Source organism: Falco rusticolus, chromosome 10 (assembly GCF_015220075.1).
Source record: "Falco rusticolus isolate bFalRus1 chromosome 10, bFalRus1.pri, whole genome shotgun sequence".
NCBI lineage: Eukaryota > Metazoa > Chordata > Aves > Falconiformes > Falconidae > Falco > Falco rusticolus.
Genome location: NC_051196.1, coordinates 23742567 through 23766838, shown reverse-complemented (window position 1 = coordinate 23766838; position 24272 = coordinate 23742567). Strand labels below are relative to the sequence as shown.

General features: G+C 53.4%; 3 long non-coding RNA genes across 6 annotated transcripts in view; 1 reads left to right on the top strand and 2 right to left on the bottom strand.

Annotated features, from left to right (window-relative positions):
- LOC119155062 overlaps positions 1-7759 on the bottom strand; it is a 189354-nt gene extending 181595 nt beyond the window's left edge. For 2 of the 4 annotated variants that reach the window (XR_005106594.1, XR_005106595.1), the window contains exon 1: positions 7607-7759. This is a non-coding gene — a long non-coding RNA (uncharacterized LOC119155062). The remainder of the gene's footprint in view (positions 1-7606) is intronic. The other 2 variants (XR_005106596.1, XR_005106597.1) reach the window with 1 other exon arrangement.
- Positions 7760-14405: 6646 nt separating this feature from the next.
- On the bottom strand, positions 14406-15148 carry LOC119155013. Its single transcript, XR_005106584.1, has 2 exons — positions 15034-15148; positions 14406-14862 (listed from the first exon to the last, which is right to left on the bottom strand). It is a non-coding gene; the product is annotated as an uncharacterized LOC119155013 (long non-coding RNA).
- A 339-nt stretch (positions 15149-15487) lies between these two features.
- LOC119155113 lies at positions 15488-18386 on the top strand. The gene is made up of 2 exons (XR_005106611.1): positions 15488-16131; positions 17374-18386. It is a non-coding gene; the product is annotated as an uncharacterized LOC119155113 (long non-coding RNA).
- Positions 18387-24272: the final 5886 nt, after the last annotated feature.

The window sequence follows — 24272 nt, the reverse complement described above, 5'->3', positions numbered from 1 at the left end:
ACAAAGGAGTAGCTGGCAAAAAGTTGCTGGCTCTATTTGTATGTTTAGAATGTCATGGTTCACTTCTATGGGGTTTTAGTCCAGTTTTACTAAACTCTGGTGTGTGGACAAAGTTTGTCCTTCAGATACAGAGGGGAGAAAGAGTGTAAAGGGGGGAAAACAAATAATTCACTTTTTGCGAGTGAACTTCTCTTTTCCTTTACTATTTACTCTGACTCCAATCAAGCCCTTATTTCTTAACCTTTTAGAGGTTTATATCATCAAGATAGAAAGAAGTATTAAAAGCATGGATAATTATCACTTTTCCATTTGCATCCTCTTTAGAAGCTTTCAGCCTTTGGTTTGCACACCCCAGAGATACTGGTGTGGTCCGTGTCTCCCACCCAGTCCTGGACCCATGGAAGCTGGTTTAGCTCCGCAGACCTCACTGAGTATCTACACCTACTTAGGTGAGTTTTTTTATCTTGTCCTCAAGTTTGCTATAACTATGATCCCAGCTAAGTGACAGCAAGGTGAAAAGTGAATAATACTGTTTTCAGTGCTGACTGCATTGAGTCCATTGTTCTGAGAGTTCGTGAGCAATGGGCATGGGCAACACTGCATCACTCAGGGTCTGGCTCTGCTAATACACAAGTGAATTACCACACACACAGAGAATACCAGAATCTGATGGGAAGAAAAGGTCCAAGAATGAAATCAGGGCATAAAATAATGAGCTTTCTGCTGGACTAGAACTGTCATGTCATGGGAAAGGAGCAAAGTGAAGAGGCTGAAAATTCACCTCCTCTCCCATCCTCAGAAGGGTGGCAGGGACATGCAGGGATACAGAGCTCAGGCTGTCCCAGCTAGACCTAATACAGACCTTCAGGCACGGAAAACACCCTTCAGACCTCTGACATCTCTGATTCTCTTCTCACAATCTTCAGCCTCTCTTCTTTATTTGAGGAAGAGAAAAATCCACTTGGCATTTGCAAATGGCTGTGATTCAGTGCAGTGAAGGGTCTCTACCACCAGCAGCCTCTCCAAGCCTTGGGAACTCCTTGTGCCATAATGAAACCACGTCTGTTGCCAAGTGGAGAGTCAGTGAAGGATGGATGAGTGGGGAGATGCTTTCTCAGGCAGGCTGGGCTCTACTGCTTCATGAGTTTCACATCTATGTGCTGCGCCAATTGGGGTGTGCATCGGTCCAGTCGTCTGCCCCAGATAGTGTGGTTCTTGGGCAGGTGAGGGGTGGATCAGGGTAGCATGAGGACCATTGGGCAGTGGATCAGCTGTTAGAGAATGAGGGCAATGATCCTTTTTCAGCAGCATCTCACAAAAACCAGTGTCACAAATGGTGCCCTGGTTCCAACAAGAGGATACCTGGGGCTTGGGAAAGCCCAGAGAAGTGGATGTAAAGGCAAACAGTGAATCTCATCACCAATTCATGGTAACAAGAGCCTACAGAAGTAGCACTCAACAAATTTCTCCAAGCTCTTAGAGCATCTTAAGAGCAGATCACTGTATCACTTGTTTTATGAGTCTACGGAGGATCCGACTGGATAAGAAATGCACATATTTAAGTTTATGGAAAGCAAAACTGAACACTTGGTGCCAGCTATGGACATGCTTAGTTCTTCACGTTATAAGGAATATTTCTACCCTACAGGGCATTCTGACTGACCAAACCGGAATGAGTTGTGTAATTATTTAATCGCTATAGCAGGATGATACCTGTTATTAATACTATGAATAATAAACAATGTCTAAAACTATAAACCTCGAAGAACAAAGTCAGACAGATGCATGGCAAGAAAAAGAGTGATGTAAAAATGCATGTGTCTCTAGTAAAGATGAAACAGTGGCACAGTAGGAGTAAGGGAAGTGGAAATATTGGGGAAATAACAGTATGGTCCCTGTCTTGTGCTGAATCTGCACAAACACACACCTTATGAATGGTCTCAGTCCCGAGGACTTAAAATTCATGGCTTAGGCTGAGTGAGAAAATGCCTTTACGATGTCTGGCTCTCTCTCCTGTCTCTCTGAGGGATGATCTTCAGGTGTAAAAATAGCCAAGCCAGTGGATTTTATTGTCTCCAGCTGGATTTTCACCTCCATGCCCATCAAGAACAGCTTTCTCACAGAAAGGGATTGCAGAGAGAGAGGGGGCAAGGACTGCCAGAAAGAAGTAAAAGAGGAGCAGAAACCAACACAAGGGAAAGAAAGAGGCCAAAAAGAGAAAGAAGCAGGACAAGGTCTCTGCTCGTCTGTTTTTTGAGGGAGAATGAAGAGATGCTTTAGGAGGACCTGCAAGGTATAGAGGGACAGGATGGGAGAAGCCCAGCAGGGTAAGAGACAGAGCTGAAACTGATAAAGGAAGGTTTCAGTGCCAAATAGGGTGACATTCAGATAATTTTTCCCTGCTGCCACTCTGCTGAGTCTAGACCTGACATCTCTGCGGGCAGGTCCTACACAGGCTCCCTGCCCTGGTCACCTCCCCAGCTGCCCCTTTCTCTCACATCTGTGTGCAGAGCAAGAGGAGGGACAACATTTTTTGTGTTTTATTTTTATGTAACAAAAGAGTGACCTGGATAAAAAACCACTCAAGATCTCTTAAGTCCCCCTCAACCCATCTCCACTCCAAGAAAAACTCTTTTGCCTTTGCATATTACCATCTCCACAGATAGAGAAGTGGAGGTCCCCACGGTGCTGGAGAGTCTGGTGTGGAGCCCCATCCACCTCCCCACCACCCCACACCACCTCCACCTCTGGAGGCAACAAGCCACATCTCTAGCAGCAAAGCCAGGGAAAGTGCTTTAACCCTGCAGAATTTCCCTGAATGCCTTGGGAGAGGGTGGGAAATCTATAGGGAGGGGGAAAAAGAGGGTACTGCTACTAAAAATAATAACAACAACAACAACAATAATATTAATAGAACCCAAACACAGAACTCCACATGAATGAACTCTTCCAAGGTCACCTGGCATGGAGGCGGGTGGGACAATTTCCTCCCTGCATCCTGTCCTCTAATGAAAGATGCACTTTAATGTGCTGATTACATTTGCACCAAGTTCTTTTAAGTGCAAAACAAATGCAGAAACTCCAGAGATTTGCTGCTGCTGAAAAAAAAATAAATAAATCTGTACTAAATAATTATCATAAAGCATCCATTTGTGTATGTAATTCTTGCCAGGCTTACAAATTAATAATATTAACAGATCTCATGTTGTAGGTTCGGGGCATTGGGTTTACACCTCAACCATAATTTCATCAAAATTGTCCAGCAAAATACATACTTTTTAATTCTAGTGTGTCGGTGATGACACAAAGAGAAAGAGGAAATAAATCTCACGGGGACAGTGTGGACACGAGGGCCTGTTTGTTCTGAAAAGAACTGGCAAAAGAAGAAGAAAAGAAACAGATCGCTGCTGTACATTAATTGTGCAAGGGATGCAAAATGGCTGAAAACAGAGGAATGGTATTTATAAAGCTGCCTAGTTTTCAAAAGATCAAAGGCAGAGGTAGAGAAATAAGCCACCGGACGTGTCTAATTGCAAAGTGTATATGGTAAAATAAAAAATGAATCTCTGGCTGTTTCACTTGCTCCCTGCCTTCTGCAGAGCGCTGGGTCTGCTGCGCAAGCGGTGGCGGGGAATGGCCACGGTGATGCTGCAGCGCTGCCTGCGCGGTGCTGCCCGCTGCGCCAGCGCGTCGCCCAGCGAGGGCAAACGCGGAGCCTTTGGAGGAGAGAGCTCGGAGCAGGTCACCGGGCCGCTGGCCGTGACACCCGGGGTGGCACTCTGGGGACACGCCAGCTCGTTGCCACTCGATGCTCGCTCAGAGGAAAAAACCTCTGGGATGCAAATGCCCGAGTGTGTTTTTACAGGCGATGGGGAGAGGCCGGATTCCCTTGCACGTCTGCCCCCTCCCCAAACGCCCGACGGCCGGGTGGGCTCTGCAGTTTGTCCACCCCAAACTGCAGCCACCCTCCCTCCAAATCCCCCTGGAGCTGTCCCCACCGCCCGGGACAGGGCAGAGGCCACCAGCAGGAGGGGGGATGTGCAGGCTGGCAAGGGGACAGGGGCGGGCAGGGCGGGCAGGGTGGGCAGGGCAGGCAGGGCAGGCGTAGGGACAACCAGGGCAGGGACAGGCAGGACAAGGACACTAACAGGCAGGACAGGGACAGGCCGAGCAAGGGCAGGGCAGGGATGAGCAGAGCAGAGCAGGGGCAGGCAGGGCAGGAATAGGCAGGGCAGGCGTATGTAGAGCAAAGGCAGGGAAGGACAGGCAGGGCAGGAGCACGCAGGGCAGGCAGGAGTAGGCAGGGTAGGGGCAGGCAGGGCAGGGACAGCCAGAGCAGGAATAGGCAGGGACAGGCAGGGCAGGGACAGGCAGAGCAGGAATTGGCAGGGACAGGCAGAGCAGGAATAGGCAGGGACAGGCAGGGCAGGAATAGGCAGGGACAGGCAGGGCAGGAGCAGGCAGGGCAGGCAGGAATAGGCAGGGACAGGCAGGGATGGCTTCCAGGTAGCCAGGGAAGGGGGGAGTGCCTCTCTGCCAGGATTTTGGGAGCCAGGCCATGTCCTGGGCCAGCGGTGGCAGGCAGTGGCTCTCTCCCGGGAGGGCTGCTCGCAGCCTGGGGAGGGGACGAGGGGACCCCCGGGGGAAGGAGACCCCCTGTGCCTCCCCCCCCCCCCCCGCCCCTGCTGCTGCAAAGGGCCGAGGAAGCGCCTGCCCTCTGCGGGAGGTCCCCGGGGCTGGGGGGGCTGTAGCCGGAGGGTCCCCCTGGCCCCACACCTCGGGGCAGGCAGGGAGCCGAGGCAGGAGGCTCAAAAGAGCAATTTCACAATCGTGTATTGAAATTAGGCTGGGCGGAATTGCATTTCCCTGTCCCTTTAATCCAATAAGTCAGAACTTCTTAACTGATTAATTACAAAATTAATGAGTAAAATGGCAGGGTTTCAGTGAGGCACGATGGTAAGGGTTTGCTGTTTGTTTTTTTTTTAATGTTGTGCTCTTTAAAAAGACTGATGGAAGTAAAGTTACCTCAAAGCATCAGGGTGCTTTGATGCCTATAATAGCAATTTAGTTATTACATTAATAGATTTCTCCTTTATTTTTAACTAGGCATTGTTAAATATGTTCTTGTTTTGTCTGAACGAGGAATATTTGAGCTTGCATTTATTCATTATACGAATTCTCCCCGCACAAAGAATTATTTGGCGTTATTCCTCCACCTGAAAACTCGGCATTAAACTGAGATTATCAGCGCCTTTGGTGGGGAGCGCAGGACTGACACAGCGCCGTAACCGTGCCTCACCCGGCGTTACCCCAGCCAGCCCTTCAGCAGCAGAGGTGGTGTTTACAAACACACTCTTCCCTCTAGAAACTACTGCATCAAAGAGCACAACCAACCCCCGAGACTGAAACCTCTACCCAGAATCCCAAATAGATGGAACTGATGGTTGGAGGTAGCACCAAAGCGTCAGGTCAATGCACACTAAACCCATGTACCACCCACCCACACCCTGCCCCCCCCCCCCCCAAAAAAAAAAAAAAAACAACTCTGCTGGAGAAAATACAGATCTGATGCTGCAGCAGCAAAGATACAGTAGTTTTACTCTCTCATAATGAACTCTGAGGTGCCTTCATTTCAGTGGATTGTCATGCTTGTCACAGAGGAATCAAAGGCAGAGCTGTCTGGCAGAGTGGTATTTGCAGCTATTTGCACTTGATTTCTCCCCGTGCAAGCCCCGGCGCAGGATGCTGCAGCTCAGGGACTGCAGCAGCGGCTTGCAGTGGCGCCGGGTACCTCGGGGCAAATGCTGCCGGGCTGTTGACAGGCTGCTGAATTTGTTTGGAAAGCTCTCTTTAATCAAACAGGCTCCTGCCTCCATTAAAGACTAATATTTTTAGGGCAAATATTTAAGGAGAGGTGAAACTTGAGGTGGGTGGGAGATCTTTTTTCCTTCTTAAAGCACTCCTGGTAAATAAAGGAAGAGGAAAAGGGGACGGCAGTGATGCCCAGCAAAACACAAATGTGTGTTTGTCCCCTCAGCAGTTGCTTGGCGAGTGGAGCATCAGGAGCAGGAAGGTGCCTTTCCCCATTACTGGGACCCTCATTAGAGAGATGGGCTGATTTGGTGAGGGAAGGTGGGAAACCCACGATGGCAATACTTCCCACCCCCGCCCCATTCCTTAGAGTAAAACAATCTCTCCAAAGCCCCCACAGCCAGAAGCATATTCCTAGGGATGGCTTGAGGTAAATCTATTCCCTAACAGGGGGAATTTTTTTTTTCTGTATGTTTTTTTCTAGGAAAAAGGACTTCCCACAGCCTATGTGGTGGCACTACCTAATGCCATGTTGCTCTCCCGAACACAGAGCTGAGTACTGAAGTCACCTCCTGGAAGGGGTGCAGGGTTGGAGGGGAGGGGGTGCAAGGATGCCCCCACTGCAGAGCAGCAGCCTGGCTTGGGCTCAGCCCCGGCTGTCCCCTGCTCAGTCACTGCTCCAAGGTGGAGGAATGACCATGCTAATGCCACTGCTCAACTTCCGAGGGGAAACTGAGGGCTACAACACCAAAATTACACATGAATCGGGAAGACGCGGCTGCAGAGACCTCCAACACGAGAGGTGTCCCCGCCTGTACGGACAGATGGACAGCAGCACAGACATACCGGCTCGGTACCCACGGGAGCTACAGGAATTTAAAGATATATTCTGCAAAATATCTCCATAAACTAGATATATATTGCACGCAGTAAATAAGCCATGCAAGTTGTACAAACACAGCTGGAAAGATTTGGAGCATGCAGGGCGTTACAAGCACACATGGTGCGTAAACACACATGCAGCCTGGCCGTATAAATATATGTGCCGCCCCAATTATATATGCATTAGAGAGAGAGAGATACATAAATAAACCCCTGTGCATTCAGTATAGCCACGCAAACGGAGCTATAAAGCTTTCCCTGACAAGTGGGCAGCATAGTACGCGTGGGAGATGGGCTGCAGCTGAGCCCACCCGTGCCGTGGGGGCATTTGCTCCCGTTTTGCCTTCCCCGAGGCAGATCCACGTGCAGCCATGGGGCTGCCCAAGCAGGTGGTGGGGAGTGGGGCAGGGGTACGGGGCCAGGCGGATCAGGGGCTGTGCCAAGGTACGGGGGGAGGTCTGAGCACCCCCATTCTGTACCCCCCAGCTGGAATAAACATCCATGGCTGGACTTGGGGGGGGGGGGGGTATCAAGGGAAAGCAAAACCAGAGGGATGGGGGGTGGGGTGGGTGGGTAATTATGGGGTGTCCTTGGATGGGGGGGGGAGTCAACACCAGCCAGAGATGTCCCCAGAGAGGGGGACAGCCCTCACACCCTCTGCCCGGCATCCAGGGCCCATTCACAGCCAGAGCCCCCTCCCGCAGCCCTCGATGCAGGCAGAGCCTGCACCCGGTTTTCCAGAGCCATTTACCAATATTTTGCAGAAACCCCATTAAATAAGTGGCGAGCGGTATTTAAACATAGCGCTGTAATTATTAATTCCCCCCACATCCCCCCCGCCCCCCCTTGAATGCGAGGGTTTAATTGGCTCCAAGACGAGGAAGCTACAAGCAGTGTTATAAAATGAACTGACCCCGCAAAATGATGCAACATCTGGAGGCAGGGCAGCCAGGGAGGCAAGAGCATCTCTGCGGAGCATCCGTATGTGCAGCCTGCGCTGATGGGAAGGGCCCTACCGAGCCGCATCCCGGCTTCTGCCTCGTAAATCCCGGGCAGCCTTCGGAAGCCTCCAAGTGTGGTAAGAAAGAGAAGCCCCTTGGTGCTTACCTGCCCGCCGCGAGGCACGTCCCCTCACCACCTGCAGAAGAGGAGCCCTCTCCTTTCAAACAGCCCTAAAAAATTTCCCCTAAGTCCACCCAGGCGATTATTTTTTTAGAGCTAATCAAGGAAATAAAGTTAAAGAGGAGGAGAGCTCCTCTTGTTTGGGGTCTGATTTGGGGGAAGGAGGGGGTGGGGGGAGTTAAAGAGACCAGTTGCTGCCCACTGCTTTGACCAGTGAGGGATTCAACCCTTATTACCATTTTGTTTTTGTCCAGATTTGAAAGTAGGGCCCCCTGCATTCAAATCATCGCCCTCCATCGTTATTGTAAAGGACAGGCCTTAGTGGGCCCCCTTTGGATTGTCCTCCATTAACAATCCCTTCTTTTGTGGAGGTGTTTCTTTTTCTATTCACACACATTGCTGATGGTACTTCAGGCCCAGCTCTTAAAGAAACTGTTTGCAAAATTATACCTTTCCGCACGCTACTCCACAAGGAAGCGCGGAACTGTAGTTAGGAAAACATTATTGAGGCTTGTAATTTAATTAAAAATGTTAAAGCTGGCAAAGGGGAAGGGAGAAAAGGAAAAAGAGCATAAGAGTGCAAAAGTAGCAGCCGGGTTTAGTTTATTTTTCACCTCTGCAGCAGCACAACGCTGACCATGCAGGGCTGGGGCATGTGGGGCAGTACCCGCGCTCCTGCCTGCGCACACATGGCATCCGCGCCCGCCTGCACGGCAGCACACGCTGCCCACGGCCGTACGTGTGCCTGCGCTCCTGGGCCAAGGCACAGATGAGGCATCCAAATACCCTTCAGCAAATTATGTTGTTAAAATGGGAATGCAACCTTGGATGCGCGTGGACAGACCCTGAGGGGCACGGCCGTGCAGCGGGCGCCTGCAGCTGCCCAGTGCTCCGGGCAAGGCTCTCAGCTGGGGTAGATGTGGGGGCGGTGCACATGTGCACGCCGTCGGTCTCCTCCTAAGAACCTCTTGCTTTAAGGGTTTAGGCTGAAATAAAGATGGAGGAGCCGCATCCTGCTCAGCATCCTCGCTATCAGAACAGCTCAGAAGCACGTCTGCAGCAAGGACGCCCTTCCTTTGGTTATTGTTGTTTTCCCCATCACTAACAGATCTGTAAATGTTCAAAGAGCAACACGACTTTAAAAAAAAATAATAATAATTCAGCTGGCAAAGCAGGGCAGAGCCTGACCTCCGGCTCCATGGATGAGTGCTTCACTGGGACCCCCGCTGAGCCAATGTGGACCTTCAACATCAACTCAGAAATTGGTGTGATTTGCCTGGGAAACCAGCAGTCATAGAGCAACTGGCCTTGACAAGATGAAGAGGAAATGTATAGAAGACGTTTAATGGGTCGCAAAAGGAGGAGGGGGGGAGAAACCCAGCCTGGAGAGCTGCATTTTATGTCTGGAGGGGCTCTTCTGCAGGAAGGAAAGGAGAAGGCCTGGGGGGGGAGACTTTCCCAAGTTGGGCTTCATTTCCCAGCCATCAGAAGCCACCCAGGAATGCTCTGCCCTGCAAAAGGTTATTTCCCTGTCCCTGGCTGGGACTCAGGCCCGGGCTGGGCTTCCAATAAAAACGGTGATTTCTTTAATGTCAGTGAATAGCTGAAGGCAGGCTGGCTGGCGAGGCTTTGTACATAGACGCACTGGGCTTGGATTATGCACGCCTAATCGCCTAATTTTCTTCGAGTGATCTGGATGCCGTACTCTTGGGCTGTGGAACATTTTATAAATAGCTGTGCTTGGAGTTAATATGATTTACTGGAGAAAGACCGGTTAAGCAATTCCCCACCTAAGTAGAGCAGTAATGAACAGGCTCTGGAGAAGATGCTTTCCCCACTGGCCTCAAGAGGGGGTGGGCAGGGAAGCAGGGATGCAGAGGGGTGATGTTTATTTGTGTGCGTGCACAGAGTGTCATTGATTTTTAATTGTATTAAAAGAATTGCAGTAGCCACAAGCTGCCTCTAGGACTGGACTTTTCCCTCAAATATGTACAGCAAAGACTTGGCCTCCCCCTCATGCTCACGCTTGCAGCCACCACAAAATCCCAGTGCAGGAGCGAGTGGAGACAGCAGAGCCCTGACCCCGCTGTGCACTCCTTCCCCTTCCTCTTCCCTTTTCCCTTCCTCAGCCCTTTCCTCTTCCCCTTCCAGGAAGCCAAACCAAACCAGGAGGTGCCTGCACTGCCCCGATCCCTGCTCCTCCTGGCTGGGGAGCCTCAATCTCCGGGGGGTGCCAGCAGAGCCGGGCTGACCCCTGAGGGACAGGAGCATCCCTGGGCCTCTCCCCCTCCACAGGCAGGGGACAGTGGCTCCAGCCTTGGTCAGGGGAGTCAGCAGTGCCTGGAGAGCCAGGGGAGCCAGGGGTGCTGAGGGCAGGGACCCCCGCCACCACCGCTGAAGCCCTGAGCCAAGACCTTAACCAAAGACATCCCGATTTCAGAGAGAGCGGCAGTGGGGGCTTACACACAGGGACCTCTTTCCTCCCCATTCTCAGACAAAACCCACCCTGGGACAATGTCCTGGGGCTTGGGGGAGCACTTCTGGAATCAGGGGTGCTCCCTGGGGAAGGAGGGGGTGAGCAGTGGGTTAGAGGTGCTCCAAGCAACCTTCTTCACTTAGGAAATGGAAAGAGGAGAAAATACATAAGCTTCAAAGCAAAAGGTGGTGATAGTGTGGGGAAATGGTGAAAAGCCTGCCCAAGGCAGCAGCAGCCAGTGGAGGCTGGAGATGGGGCTGAGGCAGTGGGGCTGAGTTCCCCAGCCCAAGCTGGCAGGGAGCAGGCAGTGAGCTGTGGCCAGGGGCAGCACTTCTGGGGGGACACAGTGGCACGTTGCTCACATCCCACCCAAAAGGTAGGAGACACCTCGCTCCATGCAGAGATGGGGAGAGGGTTCCCCATCCCTGCTGGGATGCACCCCTCATCCCAGTTGTCCCACCTCAGCCAGGGAGGGGCTGTGTCCCCCCCTTGTGCCCAGATGGGGTGACCCCCAGGGCAGCCCCCGCTCTGCCCATGTTGGAGATGCCGGTCCCCACTCCCAGCCCCGCTAGCACAAACGCAGTGTCCATACTGCACCACAGGCACACAATAACCAGGAGCCCTCCCCAAGCTCAGCAGCTCCCGGTCTTAGGCCGTGCCTTCACGAGGTGACTGGGAAAAATTAGGTTGGAAACCATCCTGGTGATTGATACAACCAAATAAACATCTCTAGGGAAAGGGGGGAAGAAAAAAAAAAAACTTTCTCCAGCGTGGAGCACTGAGAGGGGAAGCAGGTAATTAGCTATGTGATGGAGCAATCCTCTCCTGCAGAGGAAATTCTTGACACCAGAATTCTGCCCTGTGAAACCATGTGTGACCCAAGTGAGGAATTGGTGGGTTTTTTTTTTTACTTCCCCTTTTTAAAATTAAGATCATTATATGTTTTTTAAATGTCAAGCCCAGGAACAAGTGGAGGGGGTGGGGGTTGGGGAGCTGCGGGCATTCTTCACTTCAGAAGCTTGAATGTTTCAAAGTTGCTGCTGTGCTGTTAGCTGACGGCTATTGTGTGTGTTTAAGGCTAGGGGGGGCCATGAGGAGGGGGCTCGGACCCCCCGTTGGTGTGGATTTGCTGTCCAAAGACCGTTAGAAAGAGGCAAGAATGAATGAGATTGAATGGAATTGTAATGCACAAGGCCCTCCTCCTTTCTCAAGGAGCTGGGAGGCCAGGAAAGCGAGTCGTGGGGAGAGCAAGCAGCTTCCCTCCACATAGGAAGAGGCTTTGCAAATCAGCAAATTGTATATTTCTAGGGGAAGAGGGGAGGGACGGGGGGTATTTATTTTTTTTTTATTACAGATCGGGGGGGGGGGGGGGGGGGGAAGAGCCCTGCAGCAGCCATGAAGACCAAAAGGAGACAGAGAGAGAAAAAGAGGGAGAGGAGACTTGATAGAAAAATCTGATTCCCAAACCTCTTGTAAGTGTAATTACTTTCTAAGAAAATGAATTGCTTTCTAAGAAAAAGAAAAAAAAATGTAGAAGAATGCCTGAAATTATAGCAGGGACCAAATTCTGTTAATCTCTTTCCTACGCAGCAAGATTTCTGGGGCAGAAACCAGAGGCCTAGAATCTGCAGAACCTTTATCTGAGGTTGGAAAGAGATCGGAGCTTCATTTTACAGAGATTTTGCTTTCTCCTCCAGCCTGCGGGTCAGCTCCGAGGCGATGCTCGGGATGGCGACGGGGCAGCGGCTGCTGAGAGCCGCTCCGGTACCTGGGCCGCATCCTGGTGGCAAACAAACAGACAAAGGCTGTTTTGTTATTGACTTATTCAGCAGAAATGAGGAGGGTGATGAAATTTTTCGGGTGTTTTGTGAGCGCTCCGCAGTGTGTGTGTGTGTATGCGTGTGTGTGTGTACGTGTGTGTCACGTTGGCCGGGACGGGGCTAAGCGTACGTTTTTCTAGGGTTTGTTTTGCCGCAGTTGATTTCAGGTTCAATCTTGTGTATTTTTCTAATGTGGTCATCTACGCATGGCGGAGTCGGGGTTTGGAAATGGAAGGAAAGTGGAGGCATGTTGCTTGTCTCTGGGATTTCTTTGTTCGGGGAACAGTAGGTGGTAGGTTTAAAAAGGCAGAGAGCGAAAGAGGGGGAGAAGAAGAAAGAAATGAAAAAGAGAGGGGAAAAAAATGGCCCTTTGCAAATCATCTGACTATTTTCTTCTGGGATGTAGAAATGCTGCATTAGAGATTAAGGAAGGGCCATGCTTAAGACAAAATGTCTCACTGGAAATGTTAATAAAATAGCAGCCAAAGCCCAGCCTGCCTTTAAAGCCTGGAACTGAGGGGGAAGCTGGGGGGGGGGGGGGGGGGAAGGTATTTAATGGCAAACTTTCGAGGGGCTGAGCTGTTGGTGGGGTTTGTTTTAAAGGAGAAATAAAGCCCCCGCCGCCAGCCCGCCGAGCAGCGCTGCCCCACCGCCGGGTGACACGGCTCAGCACGGGCACGGGGCTTGGCTCCGACAGGGGGTTAAAATACCCCGTCCCCGCTTCGCTGCGGGGGGGCATAAACTGAACCCCATGGGTCCTCGCGGAGCGCTGGGGGGGAGGCGGGTGAGGGAGCGCGCTGTGCCCGCACAGACAGACCGGCCTGCCCCGCAGGGCCCCTCAGCTGAGCGCAGGCCCGTCTGGAGGGGGGCACGAAGGGCCCCCCCCCCGCCTGCCCGGCTCCATGGGGAGGCACGGCCGCCGCGCCCCCGCCCCAAGCCGGGCGCCCCCGCGCCGCGCTGCCGCCGTCCCGCTCCTTCAATACCATGGACAGCGAAGCCGGGGCCGGGCCGGGCCGGGGGGAGGCCGGGGAGAGGCCAGGGGTAAGGCCGGGCTGGGCCGGGGGCAAGGCCGGGGGTAAGGCCGGGGAGAGGCCGGGGGTAAGGCCAGGCCCGGGGCTAAGGTCGGGGGTAAGGCCGGGCTGGGGCCGGGCCGGGCCGGGGAGAGGCCGGGGCCAAGGCCGGGGGTAAGGCCGGCCCGGGCCAGGGTTAAGGCCGGGGGTAAGACCGGTCCAGTCCGGGGCTGAGGCCGTGTCGGGGTCGGGGGGAGGCTGCCATGCACAGCCCGGGGCCCCCGGAGCTTCCCCCGGCCCAGCGCAGGCCTGGCAGGCCGCAGCCCCGGGGCTGGGTGCGGAGGCCAGGCTGAGCCTGACCCGGGGCGGGGCGGGGGGGGGGGCGTGCAGGCGGTCAGCCCTGGGGATAAGAAGAGCGGTTTCCTCCCTGTTAATTTGTTTAGGTTGTTTTCTTTTAAATCGATAAAAGATTGAGAGCCTTGGTCTGTTGGAGTAAATAGGTCAATATGGAACAGGCTCTAAATAAGCAGATATTTATTTTTTTTTAAGTTTCAGAAGACGAAAAGTGAAGGGAAAATTCCCTTCACTGCGTAATGTCAAATACTTGACTGTCCCTGGTTTGGTGCTTATGTCATGAACTGCAGCGTTATAAAAGAGGAAGATAAAAATGCACACAAATAGGGACAGAGGCTTGCAGCACTGTGGCTGCCTCTTAAATATGGCTTTTGAGCGCGGAAGGTGATATTTCACCTCTCTGCAGAGTAATTTTGCTCATTCATCGGTAGCCAAACATGGCCCACCAGCTTTTTACGAGATGCTATTTGGAGGCAGCTTCCCCCTCGGAGCCTGGTCTGGCGTGGCACGGCTCTCAGAAGGGGAGACGCTGTCCTCAAAACAATTGTTTTGATATAGTGTGGAAGGGACTAGATCTCTCTTCCAGCAATTACCCAGCTGTCCTGGAAATGCTCATGCTGCTGGGGCAGGGAGAGACTTCCAGAGCTGTAGCAAGATGCCTTCCATCAAAACAATTGTATCCTGCCTCCCCCCGCCTTACCCCATTCCTAAGAAGAAGGAAAATACCACAGTGCTTGGAAATACACACAGGCAAATAAATCCTTGCCTGAAAGCTGTTCTAACAAATACGCATAGCACTGCTGGCCATAAAAGTTACTCTAGATGGGGAATAAGGATGTGTAGAAACCCACTGACCTACACCTCCCATCACAAAAACCAATGTGAGTGTGTGAGCACATGCTCCTTTTTTTTTTCTTTTTTTTTTTTTGGGGGGGGGAGCATTTGGAGGGAGAGGGTTGGATAATTAGCAGTGAAGAAGCGGCTTGCTTACCGAAAAATTAAATGCACGTAAGGCTTCTAAGCAAGACCTCTCCTAGCTGGACATAGCCTGCTTGTTGCTAAACACATTTTCTCTCCCCAGAGATGAAATTCGGCGACCCTAGATAAATAAACAAATCGCAGTGCCCATTTCCATTGTAACAGCCACCCTGTGATGAGATCTGTAAGTTTAATGGACAAGAGCCACAGCAAACCCATGTCTGACTGCTCTCCAGCTCGCAAAATGGATGTGGTGGAAGGATGTAGTGAGACATCAGCTAAACTGCAAGCGCAGGATGCCCGAGAGGGATGGCACGGTGAGGAGAGCTGCCTGGATGCCACGGCATAGGTTAGAGCAGGTTGAGGGTAGCAGATCTATAGGTGCTTTCAGCATTTTCCAGGTGGAAGTCTTAACGTAGAGAAAAAAAAAATACTCTTTTGATTTGTCACTTTGAAGTCAAAGCCATCTCCTTTCAGGTCCTTGCTCCTGTGAGTCTGTGCTCATGTAATATTAAGAAAAATCTAGCATTAAACCCCAAAATATAAAATTCATATTGTATATTTAAAGGGAACCTCTTACTTTATATAACTCAGGACACATTGTCTCTTCTTGGAGAGAACGGGGGTGAAATCCTACACATTCCTTAAAAAAAAAAGAAAACATATTTTAAAATTACATCCATGTCAGCTTTAAAGAAAATTATCGCTGATGTCTTTTTGAGCTTGGAAATATAACTGTAGGATGCAGCTTTTCCCCTCCCCCTCTGCCCCTCCACCCCCTCCCTTCCCAACCAAAAAAAAAAAAAAAAAAGAGAGAAAAAAAAAAAAAGAAAAAGCAACAGAATATATAAAGCTCCTCTGATTAACAGTTTAGGTGCAGAACCCTATTTATAGGGTACGCGCTCTCCTATAACGCCTCGATCCTCCAGCCTGCAGTGGTACATTATTGATGCAGCTGCAAGTGCTCAAAGCTTAAACAATATTTTTTCCGAAAGCCCCAGCAGCCCGCCCGGGAGGAAGGTGGGGACGGGCTGGCGATGGAGTCCTGAATGTTACTCCTCCAGTTTCAAGGACATCTTGCTGATGAGGATTTGGTTAATGGAGGAGAACTTATGTCCTAGCGGTGACGTCATTGGGTCCCAATGTAATCCTCTTGTGCTGAACCCAATCAGCAGATGTGCTGAGAGCCGGGATGCGGAGAAGAAGCTCTAATCCCTTAGACTGGATGAGATCAGCTGAAACAGCCAGGACTAGACCCCAAACCCCTCTGCTAGGAAGATCAAGAGAAAAGGGATAAATTGAGAGAGACGCCTCATAACCCCTTTAAAGAGCTTTGGAGAAGAGAAGAGAAAGATGGGTGGTGCACCAAGTTCATCTTGCTTTTAAAGCCTAGCGGGAGCCTGGTTTTCACTCTGATGAGGTCCTTCTGCATTGTTCCAGGGCAGGAGGAGAGAGAAGGAAAAAAAAAAAAAAAAAAAAGAAAAGGAAAAAAAAAAAAAGAGAGGAAAAAAAAGTCTGAAATTCAAAGATAATGAGAGACTAGGCGCCTTTCTTATTCATCTCCAGCTTGCCTACACAAAAACAAGCGTCCTGAGCCACGGGAGGGCGTTTGCACTGGATCTGAGCGAGGCAGCAGAGTTTGTGCCGCCGGAGCCGAGCGCTGCTTCCACTGGAGTGGGTAAATCTGCTAAGAGCTAGGCTTGCCGAGCTGTAATTACGGGGTTTGGGCGACAATGGTGGGAGAGCGACCCAGCTCTATTGCTAACTTGGAAGAGCATCAGGATTTTTTTCTCCCCTTGTGCAAGCGACCTTAATGGGCTTGTGATGCTTTTTTTTTTTTTCTTTTTTCTTTTTTCTTTTTTGGACAAAAAGGAAGGGGAGGAAGGGGAGGGGGTGAGGATTTTTCAGACGCGGTATCTAGAGAGAGAAATCGTCCTAAATTCATAAGGCGCCTCTAAGTCCGACGGCGATCAGCGAAACCGGTTGAATTGCTTTACCCCATTTCAATCCCTCCCAATATTTTATTTTTGCATATATATATATTTTATTATTTTTTTTTTTTTTTAAGTGGAGCGATTATTGTGCCGAACCGCGGCGGAGCGGAAAGCTGAGAAACGCGTGTTTAACCTCCGCCGGTTTCCCTTCAGGAGGAGAGAAACCGGCTCCTTTGCCTTGCGAGCAAGGAGAAACACCCGAGCGGGATTTTCCTTTTGCTCCGGGGAGGGAGCGGGGTCCCTGCGCCCCCCGCAGCCCCCCGCCGGCTGCCCGGGGCTCGGACGGCGGCGGCCCGGCGGGGGGACCCGCTCCCGCAGCCCGGAGCCGGGGGGCTGCGAAGCATCTGCGGGCGCTTTGCGGCGGCTCCTGCCTCCGCGCCGGGACCGGCAGCGGCAGCGGAGGTTTGTTGCGAGCTGTCCTCGGCGCTATCGGCTTTTATTACTACCTTTACGATTATTATCTTGATTATCGTTATTAGTTATTTATTTACTATTAATATTATTATTCTCAGCCGCATTTTTATCGCTGGTAGGGCCGGCTCGGGGGGTCGCTCTGCCCCCGGGGCCGTTCCGCGCCCAGCGCTCAGCATCTGCCCGGGTGCGATGCAGCGGGGCGGCTGGCGGAGCCTGGGGGGTGTTGCTGACCCTGGCAGGGCGAGGAGGGGGGCGACGGCAGCGGCACCCAGCCGCAAGCAACCCCCCCACCCCCCCACCTCCCCCCGCACACCCCACCCCCCCCCACCCCCCCCTCCGCCGCCTCCGGCCCCGCCGCGCCTCCGCGGCCGCCCCGGCGGAGGGGGGCCCCGGGCGGCGGGGCGAAGGGGGGGGGGGGGTCGGGGAAGGGGGGCCACGGCGATCCCGGCGGGGTGGACCCTGCACTGACAGCCTCTCTCTCTCTTTCTCTCTCCCCCCCTCTCTCCCGCAAGCCCCGCTCGCCGCCTGCCCCGTTCCGAGCGGGGACAGCCCGAGCCCCTCTCTGCGTGTTCACAGCGGACCTTGATTTAATGTCCATACAATTAAGGCACGCGGTGAATGCCAAGAGAGGAGCCTCACAGCTTCATTTTCATGGAAATTGGGGACATAAACCCTCTAATTACACTTAACAACAGCCACGGAGCGATCTATGGAGCATCCTCGGCCTTTTGACAAATAGGAGTAACAATGCCGGCAGCCCGGCCGGGCAGCTGTCTCCTCGCATTACCGGGGGCAGGGGGGGAGGCGGGAGGGCGGCCCTGCTCCGGCCCCGCCAGGGCTGCGGGGGCTCCCGCCCCACAAAGGGCCGGGGGAGCGGCAGGACAATGCGGGCAGGGCTGGGGGGCGCGGGCAGCGCGCGCTCCGGCGGCGGGGCGGGGGCGGGGGGCAAGCGGCCCCTCGCTGCAGAGCGGGGGACCCCCCTCCAGCGCAAGGGACACCCCTCCGTCCCAGCGCTTCGACAGGAGCTCCCCAAAAAACCCACCCCTTCGGAAGTTTTATGGGAGGGGGGGTGCTTTTAGCTTTATTTTTTTCACTTGCTTTTTTTTTTTTTTTTTTTTTTTAGTTTTTTCTTTCATTATTTTGGCCGTTGCCCCCCTGCAGCCCCGCTCCCATATCCCTGCACCGCTCCTGCCCTGCGCGGGGCCTCGGCCATGCAGCCCCTGCTGCGCTGCGGAGCCGCAACACGGGTCCACGGTCCTGTCCTGCCCGCCCGCCCCCCCTCAGAGCCCCTCGGCGACTCAACTCTTCTCCGAACTAAATTACGAGCCTCCTTTTTTCCAAAAGCCGGATGGGTCCAGCAGGGCGAGGGGGTGCGGTACCGCAGCCACCCCAGTGCCACTCCTGGCCCCAGCACTGCAGCCCGCAAGGTGGGACGCCCCCCCTTTTGCAGTCTCCAGCAAGACTGCAGTCGCCCACGTCGGTTCTTAGGTTAGGTTTTAGACCTCAATAAATCTCTGTTGTAAGACTCGTGTTTTCAGCTTCCTAAAGACATGCCGAGCCCCAAGTCTGAGCCTTCTGAGAGCTGTGCTTGGGCAAGGGAAGATTTAATTATTTGGCTGCAAAAAGCCCTATAGCTGGATTCAGCCGCATACACACAACTCTCTGCACCCCCTCCCCTCTTCATCTCTGCTCCACTTTTATCAGCATTGCGTCTGTCCAAGGAACCAAGTCCACAGACATCTCCATCCTCCATCCCTGCAGTGCTTGACGTGGGACAACGACCTTGTCTGCAACGGAGATGTCAGTAGCAGAACACTTTCCTTGTTTAGGAGAGGGGGAAAAGAAAAGCCTTACTGTACTTTGTGGGATTACTTGATTTCATGCTCGCCTGTGAAAAGCAGGCGCTTTTAGGTAGGGCTCCTGGGGGAAGCATTACAAGGAAAGGGAAGAAGCAGAGGACGCGGGCCTCGGAGGACAGCAGCGGTGTTGAGGAAGGTAGCTGCCCCCGCTCTCGAGGCTGTTTTGCAGCAGAGGCGTCGCACAACCAAGTGGTTGCAAACGGGTCATGCCTCCAACCCTGGCAAGAGGCAGGAGTGAGGAAGCACGCGATGCCCATACGGCTACATCAAGCGGTGCAGCAACCCATTCCTCCTGTGGACCTGATCCTGAGCGTTGCTCCAGCAAGGCCAGGTACCGTGTAACTGCAGAAGCTCACAGGGCAAGAGACTGCAAGGTGCAGGAGGGCTCAGCTTCATCAGGAGGGCTCTAGAGGCACAGAGATCCTTAAAAGAAGCTGGATTTTTTCCCCTCCCTCTTTCCCAGTAGATCAGCGCAAGTACCAAGGTGTCGGAGACCCACTTGCTCCCACGTCCATCAAGCGCTGCGAGGTCACAGGACACATTTTGACCTCATTTGCCCCCACCGTAAGTCAGGGGCTATGCAGTGACTGGATTCACTGCTGGGGGAAGGGACACCCATACCACCCTGATCTCTTCCACGCAACCCTGCAGGGGCAGATATCCAGCCACGGGGCAGTTTTGCTCTTGAACGAGTCCAAGGTTCTTTGCAAAGCAGGTAGTGAGGGATGAGAAGCCAAGTGCAGGGAGTCAGACCCCAGTAAACCTAAAACTGGCACTGAGAGACAGAAGGGAGCAAGTCACTCCAAGGTAATCTACAGCGCAGCAGGAAAGCTGCTGGCTTCCTCCAGGGACCAAGAGGCCAAGGACAGCTCTGAAGGAACGCAGGTAACTGGGGGCTGTGTGGGGCCCCATGGACTGGACTGGGCCAGGTCCCCAGATTGGGGCACGACGGGGATTGAGAATCAAGATCGATTGTGCCAAGATGGCACAAGGCAGATGCTCATCCTGGACCAGACCCCTCTCCAGGTCTGCAGGGGAGGGAGTCGCACAGACTCCTCAGCAAGCAGGACTGCCTCGATGCTCACATGTCCTCTCCTCCCTTGGGCTTCCCATGTGTCCCCTTCTTCTTAGCCAAGATGGGATTTAGGAGGTTAGACCGCTTAGACATAACCCTCTTCCCCCACACAAAGCCCCCTCCGAGGCCATCATGTGTATTGCTCCAGTGTGGCAATAGCACTCCCCATCCCCAGGCTGCAGCTGGGGGTCAGCACAACTGCCCCAAACGTGCTCCCCGCTGCGCGTGCACAAGCCGATGGCTGCAGCATGGCGAAGGGGGGCTGGCTCACACCCACCCCACCAAGCACGGTCATGCGCTGCGGGGCTGCTGCACTGCAACAAGCCTTTCACGGCAGTCTGAAATCAAGGGAGACAAGAGCACGAGCCAGCAAGAGTCAGAGCAGCTACGGCTGGCAGATGGGAAAGCAAGAAAGGCTGGTGATGGAGCCAGCCACGGCTTCACTTTGCACGTATTCTGCCGGTGTACTGACCCCCCTTTGTTTGGGTAAGTCAAGGCTCAGTCGCCTGGGAGCAGAGGGTTCCTGCAGAGGGGGCTGTGGATGTCCATAAAGCTGCCCCCCACCTCCCCCATCGTGTGCTCTGCTCAGCGGTGTGATCCCACGGTCTCAGGGATATGGTCCCACTTTGCTGTCAGAGATCCCAGAGATCTCCTTAGCCTGATCCTACAGCGATTCCTGGCTGGCTTGGCTCAGGGTTCAGCTGGGGGCACCTCCTCCAGGAGGTCACACATCCTGCAGGCTGGTTAGATGACAAAAGCCCCCAGAGCAACACCACTAGTCACACAGCAAAGACAGCGCTGACACCAAGTCACCCCCGGTTCCAGGCAGCCCCTCCTTCAGAAGGAGGGTTTATCCAAGATCTGACGTACCCCTGTGCCAGCCTCAGCTTTAGCCAAGTCCAGTTTCCTGATGGAAAAGCCTTGGGGAATATGAGCTTGTCTTTGCAACGGTGGGGCTGGATCAGGCCAGTCCATGATGGAGTCACCACAGAGGAGAAATCACCACCTTATTTCCCCTGTACTGTTCCTCCACACTCAGGAGAGCTACACAGCTTCCGCTCCCCGGGGAAAAGCACAGCTGGGTCCAAGATGGGGCAAGAAGGAAGATTTACCCCAGGCCCCTAAGCACCCCTTCCCTGTAGATGTACACAAAGCACCAGTCTCCACTCCTCATTCCTAAGACAATCGCACAGGGAATGGCTTTGCATATGATGGCCTCACCCTATACAAGTCCTGACATCAGTCATTAAGGACAGGTTAAAAAAAAATACCTTTGGATCTTTGCTCTCAGATCACCCCACGGCAGATGGAGCCATCTTGTCGTCCCACTGTGTGTGCCAGGGAGGCCTCAGGTTTGACCTGCATCGAGAAATACAGGGACTGCTTGCAAATAGGATAAGGAGAAACAAATCTGGGCAGAGGCCCGATCTTAAATGAAGGTTTTATGACATGGGTGGGTAAACCTAAGAAAGAAAGAGGTTAGGGGAAAGAGGGTAAATCAAGCACATGGAAGGCTGCTGTAAGGGTAGGGAACCACCCTATTTCCGTAGGTGTGTAGGTAGTACCAGGCCTGACCTGCAGCAGGGATGATGCAGGTACTAGGAAAAGAGTTTTCTGGTGGAAAGGACAGGGAAGCACGGGAACAACCTGAAGGAGGAGAAATTCCTGCCTACAGAAGATAGTGGAGAAGCACCTAGCAGGAGTCCCAAGGCAGCACTGGTCCCTCCAGCCTTGTGCAGAAGGTGGCATCACACATCTATTTCCCCTGGAAGGATGAATAAGCCCCCAGCCACCTTCACATCTTTTCCTAAGCCCAAAGGGTTTGTCTGTGTCACCACAGAGAACTGGAAAGGTACCACCACTCGAGTGGCGATGACCAAATGCATTGTCTGTGAAAGCTCAGGCTTGCCATCCTCATATAAGAGCAAGGTTGAGGCATCCCAATAGAAGTGATTAAATTCAAGGTGTCACTTTCTTCTGGAAAGACAGAAATGGGATGTACCTTCATCAATCCTATGGAAGTAATCCTGTTTAGGATTACTTCATCACACAGTTTGTCCCAAGCCAGCTCAACACCAATTGAGAGCATTACCAAGGTATAATACCCCCAGGTGACATCCCAGAGGGACTACTATTTTCTTTCACCTCCTAATAGCTTCCTTTCCATGTACTGCACACCTTCCTGGGTATGTCTGCAGAAACAGAGGGAAAACAGCAATCATCTGATGTGTGTAGGATTATATATATATATATATATCTTTATATATATATATATATGTAATACAGCTGTATCTGCAGCTTTCTTGTCCCCTGAAAAGGACGTGCCCAGGGCACTTGCAAAGCTGGACAGGGAAGGACTCAAAGCCCTCACTCAAGGACCTCAGACTCTGCCCTACCCTCCAGGCAGGTGAGAGGAGATTTTTTTAGGCGATCAGAACGATTCACCTCTCCCGCAGCGCAGCTTCCCCAACCTGGGCTGCCAGGGTTTCGACACCAGGAGGCCAAGGGACCCTGAAGGTGACAGCCTCCCCCACTGCAGGGCTTGCCTGTGCTTTAGAGCAGCCTTCCCCTGCAGTTTGCAGAGCGGCTGTAGGGCTGCGAGAGCAGCCGCTTCGTTTCCTCAGGGCACCCATAACCCCCTACCCCCCCGCCAGCTGCCGCCCCGCTGCAGTGGGCAATACCTGCTTCAACTTCTATCGCCTTTATTACAAAAAGAAAACCAAGATAAAACCAGTTCCTGCAGAAGCAGAGAAAACAACAGCGGGACAAAGCCACCCTCTCTCTTGCAAAGGGCCGGGTGACCGCAGGATGGCACCAGTGCCACCCTCCCGGGGGACATCGCCCCTGTGCCAGGAGCTGCCCCCGGGGCGCCCCCAGCCCCTGGGGATGCGCTACCAGCGCGGTGGCCACCCGGGCGGTGCTTCTGCCGCTCCACCGCCCAGGAATGATCCCGTATCCTGGATGTACGCAGCCACCGACTGTGGCTTGAATTAAATTTCATTCTGAATCGAGGCGGCAATTCTGCCTCCTCCTGCCAGCCCAGTCCTGCTTTCTCAGCGGCGAGAGCCACCGCTCTGCTCTGGCATTCACAGCGACAGCCACAGGCGATGCTCTACCAGATTCTTTCACCCTCGCCTTTCTAGTCCATCCTCCCCATCCCCTATCAGCTCTGCTACTCTGCCTCAGTTCTGAAACCCTCCCGGTCTTACCGAGGAAAAGAGCCAGGCCACCCCGATAGCCAGCCCATTAGCCAGCCAAGTAGCCAGCCCTGCAGCCAGCCCATTAGCCAGCCAAGTAGCCAGCGCGATAGCCAGCCCATTAGCCAGCCCATTAGCCATCCAAGTAGCCAGCCCGATAGCCAGCCCATTAGCCAGCCAAGTAGCCAGCGCGATAGCCAGCCCATTAGCCAGCCCATTAGCCATCCAAGTAGCCAGCCCGATAGCCAGCCTGATAGCCAGCCCTGCAGCCAACCCAATAGCCATCCAAGTAGCCAGCCCGATAGCCAGCCCATTAGCCATCCAAGTAGCCAGCCCGATAGCCAGCCTGATAGCCAGCCCTGCAGCCAACCCAATAGCCATCCAAGTAGCCATCCAAGTAGCCAGCCCGATAGCCAGCCCTGCAGCCAGCCCGACAGCCCGCCCTGAAGCCAGCCCCGCAGCCCCCACAGCCAGCCCTATTGCCTCCTGGTGCCCAGTGTCCCCCCGGAAGGTGCCAGCCGCGCTGGGCTCTCCCTGGCCGGCACGGCTGGCGCTGAGCACGAGGTGGCGCTCGCTCTCCACCTTAGCCAGGGGCTGCGGGACCCTGCGGGACCCTGCGGGGAAACGAGCTGCGAGGCACGAGCAGGGCAGGCGTGAACTGCTCCTCTGTGCGGAGGATACGCGCCCCGGTTCCTTCCCTGCGTGCCCTGCCCCCTCCGAACACCCAGAACACCAGCCGTGCTCATGCTCGGGTCCTGTATCTTGCAGGCAGGAGAGGGGATGCCGGGGCTGCGGGTTCCGCGGAGGCGCGGGATGACGGCCCAGTGCCCGTGTCTACAGTGCCGAGGCTGGAAGCGTGAGGGGAACACGGCCCTTCCCGCGGGCCTGCCAGTTAGCGCTGCGATGAACAGACCAGCTGAAGGTTACCGTCTCCTCGCCTAGCTCACCCTTAGCTGAGCAACTAGTTCTCCCTCCTTCCAGTCATTTCCACAGAATTTTCCAACCGAGCACCACATCAGTGTGGTCCTTCTCCATTCCCAGACCCCAGAGACAGTGCAAGGTCCCCCCTCCCCAACCTTGCCCTTCCCAAGTTAACTGCAATACTCAGCCTCCAGGGAGACTGCAGCACAGTGGTGACCTCCAATCTGCCCCTACCACCTCATTCCAGGAAAGCTGGTATCCCTTCCCATATGGAAATGCCAGCTGATTTAGACATGTTCACCTTTTCTGCAAGGAAGGGATCAAAGGCTTGCTTGCAGCTACTAAGCTTGATTTTAGCT